This window comes from Camelus bactrianus, chromosome 7, assembly GCF_048773025.1.
Source record: "Camelus bactrianus isolate YW-2024 breed Bactrian camel chromosome 7, ASM4877302v1, whole genome shotgun sequence".
Taxonomy (NCBI): domain Eukaryota; kingdom Metazoa; phylum Chordata; class Mammalia; order Artiodactyla; family Camelidae; genus Camelus; species Camelus bactrianus.
In genome coordinates this window covers 63,422,693-63,443,581 of record NC_133545.1, presented here as the reverse complement: position 1 = coordinate 63,443,581, position 20,889 = coordinate 63,422,693, and the positions used below count along the sequence as shown (strand labels likewise).

Here is a 20,889-nt window from a genome sequence, read left to right as displayed (position 1 = left end):
GTAGCTATACTAATATCAGGAAAAAAATAGACTTTTAGACAAAAATTGTCACCAGAGATTAAAAAACAAAAAGATCATAAAAGGTTCAATCTATGGTCAATTTATCAGGAAGACATAACAATTATAAACATATATGAATCTAACAACAGAACCCCAAAATGCATAAGCAAAATGGACAGAATTGAAGGGAGAAATAGACAATTCAGCAATCATAGCTGGAGGCTTCAACATCCCACTTTCAATAAAGGATAGAATAGACAGAAGGTCAATATGGAAGTGGAAGACTTGACCAACATTATAAACCAACTAACTGATTAGGCATCTATAGAACATTCTAATCAACAGCAGCAAAATAAACATTCTTCTCAAATTCACATGGAACAGTCTTCAGGACAGAACATATGTTGGCTACAAATAAGTCTCAACACTTATTAAAGAGAATTGAAAACAAACAAAGTATGTTATCTGACCACAATGGAATTAAGTCAGAAAAAAATATTAGAAGGAAATATGGAAAATTCACAATTATATGAAAATTTAAAAAAAAAACCTCCAAAAAAACCATTGGGTCAAAGGAGAAATCATAAGGCAAAGTAGAAAGTACTTTGAAAAAGTATATATCATATTGAAAACTATGGGATACAGCTAAATTAGTGCTTAGAAGTAAATGTATAGCTCTAAAGAGCTATATTTAAAAAGAAAAATCTCAGATCAATAACTAACCTTCCACCTTAGGAAACTAGAAACAGAAAATCCAAAGAAAACAGAAGGAAGAAAGAAAAAAAGATGATTTTTCAAATGTGAAGAGAATTAGTGATTTTTCTATAAATTCTTGGTTAAATTTTTCATTTAAGAGCTTATTATAATTTGTAAGTACAGATTATTTTGAATTTTATTTTATGATTATAAAAGTAACATTTGAAATTGCATGTAAATTATATATCCATATTTGTATTTTTAACTGCTACCTAGTAATATAATATGGACATATAATATACTTAACATCCTTTTTTGAAGGGTATTTAATTTGTTTTAACCTCTTGGTTTCACAAATGATGCTGCAATGACCATTTCTGGACATATTTTTATGCAAATATGCAAGCATTTCTGTAGGATAAAAAACTAAATGTCAAATTGCTGGGTCAATGGGTATGAATAGTATACATGGGGAATTTGTTCCAGGACCCCTCAGGATACCAAAATTTGTGGATGTTCAAGTCCCTTATATAAATGGTGTAGTATTTGCATATAACCTAGGCATATATTCCCATATACTTTAAATCATCTCTAGATTACTTATAATACCTAATACAATGTAAATGCTACATAAATAGTTGCTGGTATGGCAAATTCAAGTTTTGCTTTTTGAGACTTTCTGGAATTTAATTTTTTTGAATATTTTTTATTCAAATATTTTGGAAGCAGAATCTGTGAATATGGACAGCTGACTGCACTTTCAAACTGTCTTCCAAATAGACTATACGATCACCATTAATATGATAGGCAGAATGTGCTCCCTCCCAAAGTTGTCCACCTCCTAATTATGAGAACCTGTGAATAAGTCACCTTATCTGGCAAAGGGACTTTATAGATGTGAATAAGGTTAAGAACCCCGAGATAGGGAGATTGTCCTGGATTATTTGATAAAAGCAGTGACTCTCTCCCAGCTGTGGTCAGACAGGGAGACATGACTACAGAAGAATGATCAAAGAAATGAATGCAACAATGTTGGTTTTAAAGATGGTTGAAGGAAGTCAGGTTTGCTGGTGTCCTTTAGAGGCTGGAAAAGGCAAGGAAATAGATCCCCTCTCCCAGAGTCTCCAGAAACAAATGCCACCCAGTCCAACACCTTGATCTTAACCCAGTGAGACTCGTGTTGGACTTCTGAACTACAGAATCATAAGATAATAAATTTGTGTTGTTTTAAGCAACTGAGTTTGTGGCAAATTGTTACTGCAGCAATAGAAAAAATATATATCTAATTTAAGATAATACCCAGTCCTTGAAATCCTAAACATTAGATATTTTTCAATCTTTTTAATTTTTGAAAGTCTGATAATCAAAAGTAGTGAGCCACTATTGCTTGCATTTGAATCTCCCTGATTCCTGGTGAGGTTCAGCTTTTTATGAGCTCTTGACACTAAATTTGTATTGCGACCTGGCAGAGACTAACCTCGGTTCATTCTGCTGCTGGGCTGTTCGACATTTCTGATTGGTCTATAGAGTCTTCTATGTTTTTACACTCTGATATTAGTCCTTTACAGCCTTTGCGTGTTACACGTGTGCAAAATATTGTTCCCCAATTCGTTGCTTGTCATTTTACGTTCTCACCGCTCATTCTACTCAATTGGAGTTGCCTGACCTGCCTCACAATTTCCTAGCTCATAACCCAGGGCTGTCTGTGGACGAACACTGCCTGCACGTGCCATACAGTAGGATATTGTTGAAACGGAACCATCTATGCTGGTGGACTCCTCCAAGACTGAATAGATCAAGATACTGCCCAACTCTATGGAGAATTTTGTCTGTCTGTCTGTTAACAGAAAAGTAGAACATCGTAGAGAAGGTTTCTTTCTTAAGGAAAGAACCCACAAATCCTATAAAACCAATGAAGTGAGAAGCCGACAGGTGGTTCAGATGATATATTTTTTTCCCCTCTCAGATGCTACATGACCTATTGTACTGAAGAGGTGAGAACTTGGTCCACATGTGTTTAGGGCCAACCCTATTCTGTTCTCACTCAACCACAACTTTAAAAAAAAAATGTCTTGGGAACCCAGGAGAGTCAGGTACATTTAAAACACAAGTCCAGTTATACAGATTAGAAAACAGGCACAAAGAAGCAAGCAGCTTGCCCAAGATGGCATTAAATGATAGAACCTGAACTTGAACCAGACTTGTCTGACTCAAAAGTCTTAACCACCGTAACTATGCCAGATTTCACATTAGCTATCACATCTGAGTCTTAGCCATTCTACAATAAAAATTCTCCTGTAATCTGAATTAGTAAAACATTCTGAATTATACCTTGTTTAATAACTTTTGAGGATATACACAGAAATGAGGAACCAGGCTATTAAATGTCCAGTAGTAGGAGATTAAAAATATACTTGATTGAATAGACAGCAGTGAGTTATAATTAGTTATTGGTTTTATCAGTTGATTATCTATTGATGGATGATTCTAAAATAGTGAAGGGTAATTGAAAAGAAGCTCTCTCCTTTCCTTCTGCAATCTTATTTACCCTATAATTTGCAAAATTAATCTTTTATTCAGAGATAATAAACACAGAAACTTCATTACAGCTCCTATTTGATTTCTCTCAAACGCAGGATTCGTGGAATCCAAACTAAGTTTAGCTGTTAGGTCTTACATTATTGGTTTCTCTGTGATGTGCCTATGATGCGTGGGGGGTGGAGTAGGCAGTCAGCTGCAAGTGTGACAGAGTGCACAGAGAAAAATCAGTTCTGGGGACACTTACAGCCGGCTCAGAAGCTGTCAGAAGGCCTGGGGCTGCAGCAGAGCCGTGATGTTGGCCTTGCCCTCCAGTCCTCCTGCCTCGCGGGGCTCCAGGACAGGCTCACACAGAGCCACTTCAGCATTCACCAGGCCTGTGCCTTCCCTTCACTTATCTGACAAAATCTAAGGGTCTCTGCCCCTAGAAAAGGCTGAATCAGCCTCTTCAATAAAAATTCCTTTCCTGGTATCTTTCCAGAAGACATTAACTACTTTGCTGCCAAGAAGGACCTAGGCCCCATTTTGATAAAATAATGGAAAAGCGTATGTGTGTGTGTGTGTGTATGTTACTTTGTTCTTTTAAATCTTCCAAAGGGCACCTGATTAGAGGCGAAGTAGGAATCCTGGTTTGCTGTTTATCTGTCTCATTTCCTGCAGTCCCCATCTTTGCATTTTTCAATTACAATAGTAACACTGTTATTAAAGTGTGCCATTGACAGATTGTTTACCGGAATCCTGCCCTGTAGGGAACTCCTTACCCCCAGTTTGTGCCCCAACGTGTGCTCCCACTGCTCCCAGAGATGGAACAGGAGCCTCCCCTTCCACTGAGAATGAGCCCCGGCTGACCCCAAGTCATCACTCATCAGAATGAGCAGACATTTTGTTGGTTTTCTAGTTTTTGATGTTATAACCCAGCCTGCAATGTACATCTTAATAAAAATATCTTTAGGCATTTGGGTAAGTATTTGTAAAAGATAAATTCACGGCAATGGCATTTTTACGGCAACAATTTCATGGAATGTTTCATAGAAATTTCACAGAATTGCCCTCCAGGAAAGCTGGGTCGATACTAGGCTCACAGCAACAGACCAGATGAAAGGGGCTCTTTTTCCACACCCTCACCAAGGTGTTGGGTATTATTATTCTTTTTAATCTTTGGCAACTTCTGAGGTAAATACATATCTTATTGTTTTCAGATATGATCTTTATTTTATATCTTTTCAAATTTTTTTTTGGTTTGTTTTTTTGGGGGGGGTAATTAGGCTTATTTACTTATTTATTTTTAACGGAGGTACTGGGGATTGAACCCAGGACCTTATGCATGCTAGGCATGAACTCTACCACTGAGCTATACCCTGCCCCCCGATGTGACTGTTAAATATCAGTGGATTGAGACCCTTTCCTTCTGTTTAATGGTTATGTGTGTTTCTTTATCTAGGACACACTTGTACACACACCTTGCCTATTTTCTGTAGGCGGTCTTCATGTTTTCCCTGGTGATTTGTAATAGCTCATAATATATGAAGTGTATCAATCCACTGTCTGTTATATAGCTTGCCATTTTTTTCTAATTCATCTCAGTTTAAAAAATTCTTACTTACAATGTCTTCTGCCAGGCATAAATTTTAATTTTCACGTAGCCAAATATATAAAAAATATTTCCCTTTTTGTTCATTAAAAAACTTCAATAATATTATGAATGTACTCCTAACAGTTATTCTAAAATACTTTAATAGCCACCTCTTAAGAATTCCATTTTGTTGGCTAGAAGATTGTGTGCTAACACTTTCAGGCTACTAGATACAATTAGTAATAATTTTGAGAGGAAATTACTATATATCTCTTTGAAAACTGTTCTACTTCAATGTATGTGGTGAGTTTTTACTCTGGAAAAATTTGTTTGTAGCCCATCCTTCAGTTAAGCACTGATTAGTAAGAGTTGAGATGGAGGGCTAAGGGGTTGGTTCTAGGCCATGTCTGCCACCATCTTGGTGAATGACAGTGGGTGAATCATGTTGGCCCTGGGCTTCATGTTCTCCCTCTTAAAAGGAGAGAGGTGGATGAAATAACCTCTGAAAACCTTTCTAGCACCGAATTATCAAGGGTCTATGAATTCTTTGCTCATATTTTTATTTATTTAAATATGTACTAAGTGATAAATTATTTTCTAATATACAGCAAATAGGATTCCATGGTTTTTAATGATTTTGGGGGGGTGCCCTTCCTATACTCACCCCCCTAAAAAAACTTTATTAAGTGCCTACTAGGTTCCAGGCACTGCACATATATTGTTTTATTTAGTTTCCACAACAAATTTTTGACATGGAAAATGTAACCCCATTTTACAGATATGGAAACTATAGCTACTGAGGCTAAGTGATGAAACAATTGGGCAGCCTTATGCAAAGATGAAATAAAATACACCTTGACCTTTACTTCCTATCACATACAAAATTTAACTCAACATGGCTCACCATCCTAAATGTAAGAGATAAAACTATAAAAATTCTAGAAGAAAACATAGGAGAAAAATCTTAATGACCCTGAATTTGATAAAGACTTCAAAATATGACACTAAAAGCACAAAACCCAAAAGAAAAGGTCAATAAATGAGACTGTATCAAAATTTAAAACTTTTGCTCTTCAAACCACACTGTTAGGAAATGAAAAGTCAAGCCACAGCCTAGGCGAAAATACTTGCAAGATATATATCCAACAAAGGAATTATGTCCAGGCTATGCAAGAACTCTTATGACTAATTAGCAAGATAAACAACGCAATGATAATTGGTAAAATTTAAACAGACACTTCACCAAAGAAGAACTATGGATTCCAAATAAAAACATGATGAGAAGTTCAACATCATTAGCCATCAGGGAAATGCAAATCAAAACCACAATGAGGTATCACTTTATACCCATTAGAGTGATAAAAACTTAAAAAAGCTGACTGTGCTAAACTGGGGAGGGTATGAAGGAGCCAGAAATCTCATATCCTGCTGGTGGAAATGTGGAAGGGTACAACTGGTTTAGGAAACTGGAAATTTTTCTTGAAAATTTAAACATACACTTACCTATGATTCAAGAGAAAAAAAAGCATGTTTATACAAAGATTTGAACATAAATGTTTGTAGCAACCGTAGGCATAAAAATTAAAAACTAGAGAAATCTCAAACGAGCATCAACAGGTAAATGGACAAACTCCACTTTAGCCATATAACAAAATAAAATAAATAAATAGAAATATTTGGAATAAATAGGAATAACTAGAATAAAAAGGAATAAATAATAATAAAAGGAATAAATTACTGATAAACATTACAATGTGAATGAATCTCAAAATAATTATGCTGAGTGAAAGAAGCCAGACAAAAGAGAGTAAATATTGTATGATTCTACTTATATAAAATCTTAGAATCTATCGTGACAGAAAGCAAATTAGTGGTTGTCTGGGGAGGGAGGAATTACAAAGGGGCATGAGGAAACTTGGGGGTGACAGGTATGTTCATAATACTGACTATGGTGATGGTTTCATGGACGTTCACATATAACAAGACTTATTAAATCGTACACTTAAATTTATGCAGCTTTTTTAGGTCTGTTTTACCCACAATAAACTTATAAAAATGGATGTATTCAGAGAGTATTCCTTTGATGCACATTGACAGATAAATGTAGTAACAATGAAGACAACTAACATCAACTTCTTTTAAATCAAAAACTTTGCCAAGTTTCCAGCTTTGTTTTTTTTCAAGTTTTTAATGGACAGCTTAGTTACTTGTGTATAAAGAAAACACTTCTTAGTTAATCATGGCATGTATATACCAGTGTTCCCGTATCATATATCCCTTGCATTAAAATTTTTGAGTAACCCCAGAATACCTTTTGCTGCTCTAACCCAAAGCTGTGAGAAATTAATCCCTTAGGCAGAGAGAGGAATGTTGGGTGTGTGGGATTTTTTGTTTTTAATCTAGAAAATAAAAAGCACTTAGGATTCTTTGCCTAAGATGTGATCTTAGAAAAATTTCACTCTGGTATTATTTGCAAAAAAAGGGGGGGGGTCATTTTTTTAAAAAAAATAAAGCTTCTCACCTTTGATAATCAGATTTTTTAAACATAAACATAACCTCTTCCATCCTGTTCTTGAACTGATGATTTGTAAGTAAACATCTCATAATCTTAAAGTTCAAATGACAGCCGCCTCAAGGCAGTCATGCACGAGGACACATGTATTGTGTCTTCTGCTGGCACTGCCCTTTCTCCAAACATTTTCAAAATTTCTCTTTGGTAGAGTTATCTCTGAGCCAAAAGGAAAAGTCATCTCTTCACTATAGTTACAAATCATTCAAAATGTTATTATAAAGTTTGATAACCCACTCCATCTACCAGGCTTAGTTCCACACAATTTTCAGACTGTTTTCAAAAATTCTCCCAAATCAATAGTCCCAAGCAAACAAAAATTTGCAAGAATATTTAGAAAAAATTCTACTCTTACTTGAGGTTGCTTGACCTATATACCCTTATACAGGGACATGTCACTTTATTATTGGCAATAAAGAAATAAGGCATTTTATCTTTTACATTTAAAATTGTCATTAATATGTTAGTTTTTCATGGAGGAATCAAGACTTAAAATACAAATACAATAATACAGTGTCAATAAAAATAGAAACCAGCCACATACTGAGGTTATTTTAGTTAATTGCCATAATTTAAATATAAGAAAATCAATTTTTCTTGATCCAAATTAGTGAAATCTTAAAAAAGATTGTCTCTAGAGAATATCATTTAAGAGGACAATGTCATTTTCAGGCATGTTCTGAAATTCTAACTCATTTTGTAGCAGAACTACAGAATAATGTTTAAATTTGTTTCTCAAAAACCTGTCAGATCTCCATTTCTTTGGGAGATATTTTCACCATTTAGCTGTTAAGTTTCCCAGGTTAAGCTTTATTCAGTACTATTAAAATATTAGCAATATTAAGAATATTAGAGATTACATTCATTACTTTTTCATCTTACCAAAAAGACACAGGCAGTCTTGCTAGACTAACTGGAAATCTTTAAAGGTATGCAATCATGACATCCCTACAATGACTTTAAGGGAGCTAGCTACTCAAAGTACCAATGATGTCTTCAACAGTCATATCTTGCCCCTCCTTGAAAAGAAGAGATGGGCAAGTCCAAACCCCTGCTATAAAGCATATGAAATCCATTGGAGTTACAGTATACAAGGGTTCAGTATGTCCAGGGCCCTGTTTGGACAATTAGTCTGTGTGTGTACACAGACTCTGAGGTTTAGCAACAGAATCAAAGTCAAGGGATATCTCAGCTGAGGCTTTTTTAGCAGAAAGTTCTTTAAAGCAATGCCCAGGCCTTTAGCATAGCTGACTAAAAGCACTCCACTTACGGAGCAGATGGTTATGTAACAAGAATGTTTGTTTTTTGTGGTGAAGTCCTAACTCAAAGATTAATATCAAGGCTACAATGACCACAATTATTGCATAAACCACATTTTATTTGATGTCTCCATGTCCTCTTCTGGAGCACAAATGAGTGTAACTGTAGATCTTAATAAGGATTATGAGAGGTCCTAATGGGGGCCCTCAGGTGACTGGTCCAAATGCATAAGCAGCGAAGTTGGCCACCCCACCAGCTCCCACTGAAAGCAGTCCAGCCACCACAACCATTCTTTAAGATCTGCATGACCATTTTGACCTGCTCTCATGGATCCTATTCTGGTAAGCTGCAGGAGACCTTGTTTTAGTTGGTTTTATTTCAAAATGCAATTTTTCCCAATAAAAATACTAGTGCTCATAGACAATCCCAGACCAACATAAAACTCATAGAATCCATGTTTCTGGATGTGGCATTTGCTCCTGAAGAAGCTCCTATAAATCACATGGACCACAGAAGAAGAGAAACTGTTGGTACTGGAGAAAGTGTGATTCAGTCTTCAGATCTTAGATTTTCACATCCCCATACAGGCTCAGGGGCTGCACAGCACCATCATTCCCTGTCCCTTCACCCCATCTTCATCTGTGTCCAGTGGGAAGTGGGCACAGCCAGGGCTGCAGCTGGCCTCCTCTCCATCAGGAAGTGCCAAGTTGTAACTCCCCAGGAAGATCTCTGGCCACCTTTGCTGCCACTGCTCAGATGAGATCGTGTCCTAGGGCACCTAGTGCTGGGCCATGTAATAATAGAGTCAGTGGATAAGTATTTGGTGGTTGAAATGAGCACACCACTGGCTGCATGCTCAATTTAAAAGGAGAAGGGTTCCCATCAAGCATGTAGCCTCTCATACTGATTACTTAGAAGGTGACCTGAATTTGTATATTTGTGTGTGTAATTCAGTCAGTCCAGTGAGGTCTGATTTTAGTATGCTTAGGTCAGAAAATCCCAACCCAGCAGATGCAAAAAGGAGAATCTTCACAGAATGCGATCTTCTTCACAACTACGCTTTCTGAGTTGTTAAATTCCAGTTGTAAGCATAAGGAAAGGGAGCCACTGGTTATTGTGCTTGAGTATCTATGCTCTGATAAATGTCTCGGCAAGTTGTCAGCCTTCTCCTTTTCCATCTCCCCTCCCTACAGGACTTCCTCAGGTAATACTTGGTGCTACTGCATGAAAGAACGTTGTCTCTGAGAAGAAAATTTAAAAACCTTCATGAGATGCTCTTCTACCCAGAAACACTTTCAAGCGGAATTTAAAGGAGATTGTGTGTTTCTGCTTATTTTTCTAGTGACTTCTCCCCACACCAACTCCCGTTTTTGTGGTCGGCACAAATCCTCTGTCTGCTTCATGGGGAAGCATACAGGGCTCCACCCTCAGACACAGCCTAAGGGACCACATCCCTGAGAGGTGGGATGACTCAGCATCCCCACTGTTGAGCCCTTGGCTTTTTCTTGTCATGGATGTGTCGTGGAAGAGCTTCGCACCGTGTACCTGCGTAGAAAATGGAGGTACCTGCTGACGCTGCTCTCTCGCAGCTCGTCGCTGCAAAGTGAAACTTGCTGTGTTACTAATTCCGAAAGGCAGCCAGTTTTCAACTATCTGCTGTCAAATGCACTGTTAATGTCACATTGGATGACATGATAATAGTGAAATAAATCTGTTAATGGCTTATCTCAACCACACCGCTGACAGTGGAGTGAAGGGAAGTGGGCTAGGTAACAATCCAGAGTGAAGCAAGAGGACTGGGTTCAGGAGCCACATCCAGGTAAAGGACTGTATCTGGTTTGCTGTCTGGCTGACCATGGGGTCCCTACCAAGGCATCTTGTGGAGTATGAACTGAGCTTACTTCACTTATTAGGATTGACTTTCTCCATTGATCTTTTTATTTTCTGTGTAAAACATAAGGAAATAACCTTCATTACTTGCCATCACTGAGAGGACCTGTGCCCATCATCAATTCTTTTTTCCAGTGTGATTCTCCAGGAGCTGGGGTAATGTTTTCCTCTTACTGTGTCTCTCCCACAGAACCTAGGAGAGAGACCTGAACATACTGGCTGTTCATTTAATGATGACCTAGGGTTTGTTGCTCTTTACCTGACAGAGCTAACCTGGGTCATCACTCTCAAGGAGTCAGTGAGAAGGAAACAGTGCTGAGCTTGTGGATGGAAATCCTAGGTTCAAAGCCAGGCTCTGACTTCACCAACCTCGTGAACTCTCTGGGCTTCACATCCTCATTTGTAACCTACAGGTACACCACCCCACTCAGAGAGTAAGAATCAAGAGAGATGAAGGATACGAAAACACTTCATATATAGGAAAAGAGATATAAAAACATCAGGCTCTCTTACCACTCACTGGTCCAAAGGTTCCCAATCTGGCTGATCATCAGAGGTGCCTGGAAGCTTATTAAAAATTCAGAATTCTGGGCCCCTACACAGACCTACTAAATTAGAACTTCTGGAGGCAAGGCCTTGAAATCTGTACATTTGGAGCTTCCTGAGCAATTCTGATGCTCACTCAGGCTTGGGAACACAGCATCAGGGTTTGAACTTCTTGAAGACAAGAATTGTGTATCTTAGTATTGTAAAACCTTCCCACCTAGCACATGGTGTTTATATAACCAAATAGGGACCAAATATTCACTGAGGGCATATTGTGTGCCAGGCACCGTGCTGGCCACCAGGGAGACACACAACCCAATTGTGGTCTGTACTGAACGTAAGCTCTCCTTGTTGGTGGTGTGGGTGTTATGAGGCAGGTACAATACTTTCAGTGCAGTGTGCTGACTACTATCAGAGAGTTCAAGCCACTGAACGGTTTTTAGCAGCCCTTTGATATAGCCTGATATCCTTGAACTTGCCAGTCTTGCCTTTATGTTTGATGCCTGAGAACATTCTAGTTCCAATGCTTTGTTATGGGCAATATTTCCTGCAGAAAATAGTGAGAAGCTTTAATAAAAACACTTTGTGGATTTTCACATCAAGTCAGATTTCACGTTTTCTCCTAGTTCCTTGGACTCAAGCAGAATGCTTTTTTTTTTTTTTTTAACACAAACAGCATGTTGGGGGCAAATGCTAGTGGAAATATGAAGTCTAAACACCACAGGCACAGAACAGGAGCTACCAAAGGACATATCACCAAAGAAGTGAATGAGAAAAGAGATCTTCTGGGAAGTCTCACTCCAAGATGAAACGAGCTTTCAAAACATAAAGAGGGTGCAGAAAGAAAAATTAAAATTCCAGTATCTGTCTTGGGATGTGAAGAATAGCACGTGTTCTTGATTCAACCCAAACATGGCCGGCTGACCCCAATGTCTGGCTGACCGTAATGTAGCTGGCCGACCCAAGTTTTGCCCATCCCTTGAACCAAACTTGAACCCTATATAAGCCCTGAAGTGATTTGAAAATATTTTCCTCTCTTTGCCTCCAGGTTCAGACTGAGAATGCTCTGAGGAGAGCCATGTGGAACCACAGGGGAGAGAGAGCTCATTCTTTCTTTATTTATATGGGCTTTTATGATGATTTCCCTTCAAATGTTGGCCAGGGACAGAATGATGAGCAGGAATGATGAGCACTGAGAGACTCATTTGTGCAGGGTGTTGTGAGCAAACACAATTTCCCATCAAGACATGGTAGGAGAGGAAATGCTGGATTCAAACTTAGAAGCCATCATTCTGGTGTCCTGCTCTAAGTAAGTTGCTCAAAACATGCTGCTGAAGGAAGGAGTGGATAATGAAGGAATGCCAGCTAGGTCTGATTAAGACATTTCACCAAACACGGACTAAACTACAGCAACAACAGAAGTCAAGAATCAAGAGGTTACCACTCTAGGGGTGTAAATGTATCCCAGATGCTGGGTGAGAAGTGGAAACTTAAGATGTAGGGCCTGCTAGGGGTTCACAATCTGAGAACAACTGAGCGGTATATCTGGAATTCTATAGGCAATTCATAGAAGGAGGGGTCTGGTATTGGATCCACATCAAGGAGGGGTCAGGACTCAGGCTGAGCCTTGAAGGGTGAAGAGGGTTTGGATGGATGGAAGAGAGGGGAAGAATACATTTTAAGTAACAGGTTGAGAAAAAGCACAGAAGTGATTTAATCATGATGATAATGTTTATGAGATAGCGAACTGACAAGAAATGACCAAAGGAGGTACAGGGGGGAAGTCAGGGAGCTGGTGGGCCTTCAAGTGAGCAAAGCAGCAAGGAATTGATATAGTAGGAGCTCAAGGAGGAACAAGGCACCACTAGAGTTGAAGAACAATGTCCTTGGGTGACTTGTCCAGCAGAGTGGACACCACCCACCCACCTCTTGAATGACTCTTACTCCTTAGTACAGCCACTGAGGTTGGATGGAAATCCATCGAACATTTCCGTTGCTCTCCCAGGTGAAGAGATCCTCAGACGTGTGGGGCAAGCCCCCTTGCACACTCCCTGCTCCGAAAATTAACCAACATGACGGAGACTAGATCACATGCTTTCAAAACAAAACAAGCACCTCTTCCCTCTAATATGATTTGCCAGATGACAGATGATCCGAATCCCTGTAATTACTGAAATACTGTAATTGACTGTCGGTGACAATAAGTAACTGGAGTTCAGGCTTATAGAATTTCCTTTCTAATTGTCGTTGTTAAAGTACTCATTATAGGGATAAATAACACACCACTTTATTTAAACCGTTTCCTCCATACATGTAAATTCTAGCGGAAGTAACCCAGCACTTGCAGGCCCCTAGGAGAGCTGTTTGGGGGCAGAGAGCCTAGTTGTGCACTGTTTAGAAAGCTGCTCAAACTGGTTGGCTGCTTCTTTTGAATAAGCAAGCCACAAGTTTCGAACACTGACGCACTTCCTAGTGCTTTGGATTTAAAAGGCTGTAGAAAGGATAATTGACCACGGCTTGTCAGCACGAGAGATTTACTGTCATTAGCGCAAACTCAGATGAATTACTTTAATATCATGGAATATTAAAAAATGGCCAGATAGTTTCCTTTCTCTGTAAGTTAAGAGTACTTAAACAGCTTTTCACATTTCACTTCTGCATTTGGGTGTAAAGGAGGGAGGAAATCATAAAGGGCCCATAACAGGGAGCGGAAGGGAGGGGTGGGACTAACTTGGCAGGGGTAAGGAGAGGTAGATTTCAAATTCTCAGATCAAATCCAAGTGAACAGACCTCTTCAGGGTTGCTTGTTTTCAGGGTGGCATCAAAGCTAAGAAGACATTCTTTTTTTGAGTTTCCAATATTCATTTATATTTTCCAGTGTAGTATTAATTTAGAAAATTCTATGATAACAGGTTCTTTGTGTTTTAACCCAGTTGTAGAAAAAAAAAGAACTAGAAACACTGCAAGGTAGATTCTTGAGCCCTTCTTACACTGTAGACCCAAGTTTGGGAGACCTGAATTGTTTTACTCACGGCTGCGCAGATATGGTCCCTGACATGTTCTATTTTGTTCTGTTTTGTTTCTGAACCAACCATTTTTCTAAGGATTGTGTAAAAAAGAGCCAGCGTCCCCAAAGAGTCAAAGAATGCCTAGAACTAGAGCAATTTATTTTCATTTTTGCTTCCCTACGGTTCCTTTTGCAAACACATTTGCCTCCTAACTCTCAGAACCCAAGGCGAACTGCCACTGGCAATTATTTCATTTTGATTTTTAGGAGGAGGGCTTCGTTCCTGTCTGATCATTGAATCTAGGCTTGCTTTGCGGTCTGTCCCCTGCCTCTACTAAGATACAAACATGTGGGCCTGGGTCCTGTTGTTATTGTAACTGAAATGGAACTATTCTCACTCATTTCTGTGTGGCTCGGCCCTGCAGGTGAGTATCTGTGAACGATGTTGCCAGTTACTGTTGCTCCATCAGTCAGTGGTAAATGCTATTTGTTCTTCCCCCTTTTTATTTCTCAAGTGCCTTGTAACACACCTGAGAGGTGAAAGCAATAGAAATTCTCTTCTGAAAGGAGGGGAGAAAGTCTGTAAAACCAGATTTTTATCTGGATATTTAGTTACTGCATATTTGATTGTTTCCCTTTCACCACTGAGTGTCACGGCAGTAACACAGAGGGAGATGAACATTTCATTAAATAACCTCATTAGGAGCTATGTTGTCTGAAACACATAAACAGCAGCAACAACCAACTTAAAGGCACTACAAGGCTTGGCCTCTCCCTGCACTGGCTGTCATGTCCCAGGCCTGAAGGCTAGACTCCTCAGGATCAGTAAGTGATGATAATTCCAGAGACTTGGGGCTGCAGGCTGTCTCCTTGACTTCAGGTTTCTAACATTTGGAATGAGTTGTTGTGTCATCTACATCCCATCAATCTGGTGATGGCTCACCTCTGAACTCTCTGAACTGCTTTGAGACAATTATGATTTGAGTTTCCTAACTCCATTTTTAAAATTCAGTTGGGAATTGGGCACTGGGCATAGAGTTCCCAACCCCCTGGCTATTTATCCAGACTTTGTGTGCTTGTATATCACAGAGAAAGACATAATATTTATATTTAAAGAAGAAAAATCATGTAAAGAAGATAGAGTTAGGACGGAGAGAGATCTGAGGAAGTATGTTCAAAGTTGTCGAAACCCAGTTATAAAATGCTTGCTCCCCAATCCCTACCAGACGAGTAGTAACAGAACCACCTTTATCATTGTAAAATGTGTGTGAAATGATGGCAAGCTTCATATGACAAAAAGGAAAATGGCAAGAAATAGCAGTGTACCTGACTAGGGTACATTAGGATGGTGATGTGTTGTTGTAGTCAGGGCTCCTTTCATATTCTCCAACACAGACCTGACTAGGATGACAACATTTCATCTTGAATGGATAGGCATGTGTTTTTTCAGATAAAATCTACATGCTCTATCTCTGCTTGGGGTGCAGCTTTAGCTGGCCCATCATATGCCTGATGGAGTGTTTCAGCTCAAGGCAGTTTGGAAATAAGGCAGCATATCAAATTGGAGATGCTTGCAGAAGTGTTGGAAGGAATGTACTGGATGTTGGTCACACTTGTGGCCAAGAATGTGCAAAGTGGACTTATTCCATTTCCAGGACCAGAACGCAAGGGGGAAAGGGAACTTTTCTTGTTTTCTCTCTTCCTTCCTTCCTTCCTTCCTTCCTATCTATCTATCTATCTATCTATCTATCTATCTATCTATCTATCTATCTATCTATCTATCTATCTATCGTCCAATTTTATTGAGATATAACTGACATACATCCCTATATAAATTTACTCTATGGGGCCTTTCCAGGACAGATACCCACCATGTCCTTAGCCCACTTGTTGTCTAGAAAAACTTTAGCCAAAGAATAAATTTAATCAGAGAAGTGAGGAAATGCAGAAATAAAGGAAAAGCAGTCAAACAGGACAAAATATTAGTAGATGAGTCATTAAGCAAAGTCAAGGACCTTTAGTTCCTCTCCAGGGGCTATAGATAAAATTCTCAGCCATATTTTTGAGCCGTTTTTTAGATGGAAGAAGTTAACCACACGATAACCAGACTGTAGCCATGGCATCAGCTGCTCCAACTTACACAGTTCTAAGAACTGGCCTCATGGAAATGGGAACAAATTGACCCTGGAACTGAAGATTAACTGTACTGAAAATAGTCAAGACGGCACTGATCAGAACACTGCACAACAATTTCAAGATAATTGTTGGAGCTGACTGCTGTTCTGCATGTTACCCCTTCCCTCCACCTATACACCCCTGAAACTCCCCTTTAAAACCTCCTGACCCCTGATCAGCAGGGGAAGTTAGCCTTTGTTCATGAGTTTGTTTTCTCCCCAAGTGGCCAGCCTCCGAAATAAGCACCCTTTCGTTTTCTACTAACATTTGCCTCTTGAGTATTAGCTTTCAAGCAGTGAGCAGCCAGACCTGAGTTCAATTTGACCTGTATACATGATGAAATTATTATCACAATAAGTTTAGTGAACATCTATTGTGTCACATAGCTACAAAATTAAAGAAACAGAAAAAAATATGTTTTTCTTATGATGAGAACTCTTAGGATTTATTTTCCTTACCACTTTCATAGAGTAATGCTAATTATACTTATATTGTACGTTACATCCTTAGTACTTACTTATCCTTAGTACTTAGTACATCAGGTTATAAGACATGTTCGAAATTTGAGGGAGATGGGGGGAGAGAGGGAGAGAAGGGAAGAAGCAGAGAGAGAGAGGGAGGGAGAGATAGAGGAGGCTGGGCGTAGGGAAAGAAAGGAGAAAAAAACTAAAGGTTGGATTTTGTTCCTGTGCCTATTTAATTTTTTGAAATGGATGCTAAATAACCTGCATTGAATGTTTCACCTGGTTGTGTCCTAATGAGCGAGTACTTAGTACATCTCCTGCTTGAAGTGCGTGTGGAACATATAACTTTTAAATTTAAATCTGACAGCTTGCCACTCAGAATGATTTAACATCTCTCTCCAGGGATGGCTTAGCCCAAATGACAGGTTATAAGACATGTTTGAAATTTGAGGGAGATGGGGGGAGAGAGGGAGAGAAGGGAAGAAGCAGAGAGAGAGAGGGAGGGAGAGATAGAGGAGGCTGGGCGTAGGGAAAGAAAGGAGAAAAAAACTAAAGGTTGGATTTTGTTCCTGTGCCTATTTAATTTTTTGAAATGGATGCTAAATAACCTGCATTGAATGTTTCACCTGGTTGTGTCCTAATGAGCAAGTGCATTTCTGGATTCGGTAGGCATGTCGTATGTGCACACACTTTCCTGGAATTAGTCTGCTTTGCAGAACATGCCCCACTTCACTGTCACCTCCACTCCCCTGACAGCTCAGCTCAACTTTCTCAGACCGTCAATCGCCAGCAGCCTGCTGGTGAGTGTTGGGGAAGGCGGGGAAGGGGCGGGGTGGCAAATATTAAATCACTAATGAGACAAGGCTGTGTGTGGAGTGACACCACTGGGAAAGCTCCATGTCTTTTCTATGGTCGTGATTTCTCCTCATCTTCACTACATCACTGGGCTTGAATGAGCACAGAGGGGATTTTCAGTACCTGCACTAGGCCCTTGAGATTCTGCGGTATAGATTTTGATGGTGGACCTCAATGCATTTCAATTTGGCATTAATATTTGTATGTCCTCTATTAGTATGTGTTTCCCTCCCCTAGATTTAAATAGTTTTACTTTTATTCTCTTGCAGTTTGTACAATGCAAAGAGGTATAAAGAAATAAGTAAAAATAACCTTTAATTTTACTGCCAGTAATAACCCATCTAGTACTTTGACAAATATCTTTCTAGGCATTTTTTCTATGCATATGTACACAAGCAAACATACACAAGCACAAAGAAACATAGTATATTCTTTCAAGAACCTCCTTTTTTCATTTAGAAGCCTATCGTGTCCAAATTCCTACGGCCATAACTATGTTCTACAGCAGTCTTTCAAATGACTTCTTAGTAATAATCATATGGTTTCTTTCTTCATAATTATAAAGAACTTTTGGATATAACTTTATACTATTTTAGACATCTTTAGGATAAATTTAGGCTCTAGAAGTAGTCTTGTTGATTTGGAGATTATGAATGCTTGAAATTTGGCTACGTGTTCTCATATTGTCTTCTAGAAAGCTGAATTAGTGTTAACTGTCATGGACGCCTCCATGGTGGGTTTTTTTAAAAAAGGATATTTATCTATTTATTTCCTGCCTTTCCATGATATAGAAAAAAATATCTAATGGCTATGTAAGGCTCTTCTAGAAGGAAAAGTCACGCTATAGTCCAATGATTATTTTGTCAAATTAATTGTCCGTTTACAGTTTGTGGGTTTTAATTATCATTTGCTGCTAAAAAGGAAAATTGTGAATAGTTATTTCGTTAAGTTTCTTTGTGATTTCCTGTTATAATTCTGTGACTTCATGCTAGTGATGTGTGGCATGGTACTTTGGGGTAGTATTACGTAGGCAGGCATATGTGTTTGATCTGCTTTAGAGTTTCAGTTACTAAACAACGAGATGATCCCTATGGCCAGTGTATTGTGAATGTAACATGAAGGCAAAGGGCAGCTTGTCCCCATTCAGCCTGAAGACGGTACCCAACTCCTTGACCAACAGCAGGCAGCACATCTACTCGGGCCTGTGTCTGTGTGAAGGCACACACCATGAAGACACATGCAGACACTGATTCAAAGGGCCTTAGATCATTGCCAAAGAAACATGTCCACAGTCAGATGGAAAAAACAGAAGACGGGTGAACTGAGAGTGTCACGTGTGGATGGGGGGAGGAAAAGAGAAGGGAAGGAGACCTTGGGGTAAGGTGGGGAAAATTAGAGCAAGGAACTGCTTTTCCCAGAAAAAGCCACCATATCTAGGCGTTTTAGACATCAGCAAAATAATTAGATTAAGGCAAAAATATACCTATATATATAGTCCCAGTAGCAAAGCTGAAACTCAGACACAAAATAAACAGTTGTATAAATTCTACTAGTTCAGTTTTTACTGATTTAAATATGTGTGTATGTGTATTGCTGTGAGTTTGTATAAGTTCATTGCTCAGTAGTAGGAAGACATACATCACACAGCCTGATTTATTATATCATGAAGCTCAGTTCTTTAAACACGAAATCATAGCCGACCCCTCTGGGCGCAAGTGTAAGGCATGAGAACCAGCCCAGCACTGCTGCCTTATCATCTGGTATCTCGGCCCTTCATTAATATTTATGGAGCCGTAGACTAAGCACAGACCCCGCCATCACTCAGTGAACCAATACTGTACTCTGAAAGCAGTTCAATCTTGGCTTTTAATGTAAAAGTAAAATTTTTAAATGTTTGCAAATTCAAAAAAAAAATGTTTCAAGATAAGCTACGTGGCTTTAAAAAAAAACAAACTTTCTTCCTGAATTGAGACGCTGTGTCCTCTTCTAAAATAACTCTGTAGACAAGTTTGGCCCCTCTCCCTAAGTGGTCCTTTTTGAACTGCATCTTAGAGCGATAATTTTCCTTGTCTCTCATTCTGTCCTATTTTCTTAAGCAAAAGGTAGGGTGGGGTTTTTTTTTTAATTCTACAATGAGCTGAATAGCTAATACTTCTACAGCACCAGGCACTGTGCCAATTACATGTGTCAAATCATGCAGTGCCACAGCCTCATGAAGTGGGTCGTATCACCCAGCTCCATGACTAAGTTGTCTAAGGTTGTACTCATACCTGGTGGAGAAAGGTTTGAACTCAGGTTAGCATGACACAAAGCTATGTGTTTTTCCCCTGAGCTGCATGTGAAAGCCAAAGAGTTCTTAGCATTCCTCGTTTCTCCTTGACATCATAGAAGTCGCCATTCATTCGAGAGAAAATTTGACCCAGAATCTTTGTAACAAAAGAAACACATGTAATTCATACATTGGTGTAAAATGCATTTCTTACTCACCTTCTTGTGGTCCATTCTGTGCTCTGTATCATACCATGCACAAGAAAAGTAAGATGCCTTGGTATTCACTGTAGGACAGCTTCTAGTCCAGATTGCATCAATTGGCCACCCCCCAGTACAGCATTAGGCAAGATGCATTCATAGCCAGCCCAGCTGAGATGACTCAAAAGAGAGGAGTCTGTGTAAATTTCAGCTGCCTTCATGATGTGATTTGTCACGAACAATGATAAGCAGGCTTGGGGCACTGGTTATTCTTCACAGCAGCCACACTTTTGTGAATAGTGACCCCCAAATGTGAAGTAGTCCAAATATATGTGCAATTAATTCTCAACATATTTCATGACAAATCTTGCGCTTTCAGTACACTGAGAAAAATAGAGCAGGGGATATTTTCCTAGTTTAAAGATTTTCTTTGCAAGTTACTTGCCCTAATTTGGGTTTTAAGCAACATAATAATGTTGATGATAATGATGATGATGCCTGAGTTTATTCTGAACTCACTCTTTGCCAAACTCTGTACTAAGCACTTTGCTCCTATGACCTCATCTAGTCTTCACAACCATCCTGTGAGGTTTGTACCCATTTTACATAAAAGGAAACTGAGACCTGGAAAAGTTAAATGATTCACTCAAAGTGAGAAAGTTGTGGAGCTTGGACTCGAACATGGGTCTGTTTGGTAACTCTATCTATATCTTTCTTTAAACAAAAGAATAAAAATGTGATCTTTAGAAATAACACTTGATCTTCATGTCTACCTAGTAATGGGCCCAGCCATGCCTGTAGGTTGCATGTAATTAGAACGTTGCTGCAGAGTTGTGCCCCTCTGTGC

General features: G+C 39.1%; 1 protein-coding gene across 12 annotated transcripts in view; it reads right to left on the bottom strand.

Moving 5' to 3' along the window:
- The window catches only part of MTERF1 (mitochondrial transcription termination factor 1), a 495,795-nt gene that overhangs the window by 152,250 nt on the left and 322,656 nt on the right, over positions 1-20,889 (bottom strand). The window lies entirely within an intron of this gene.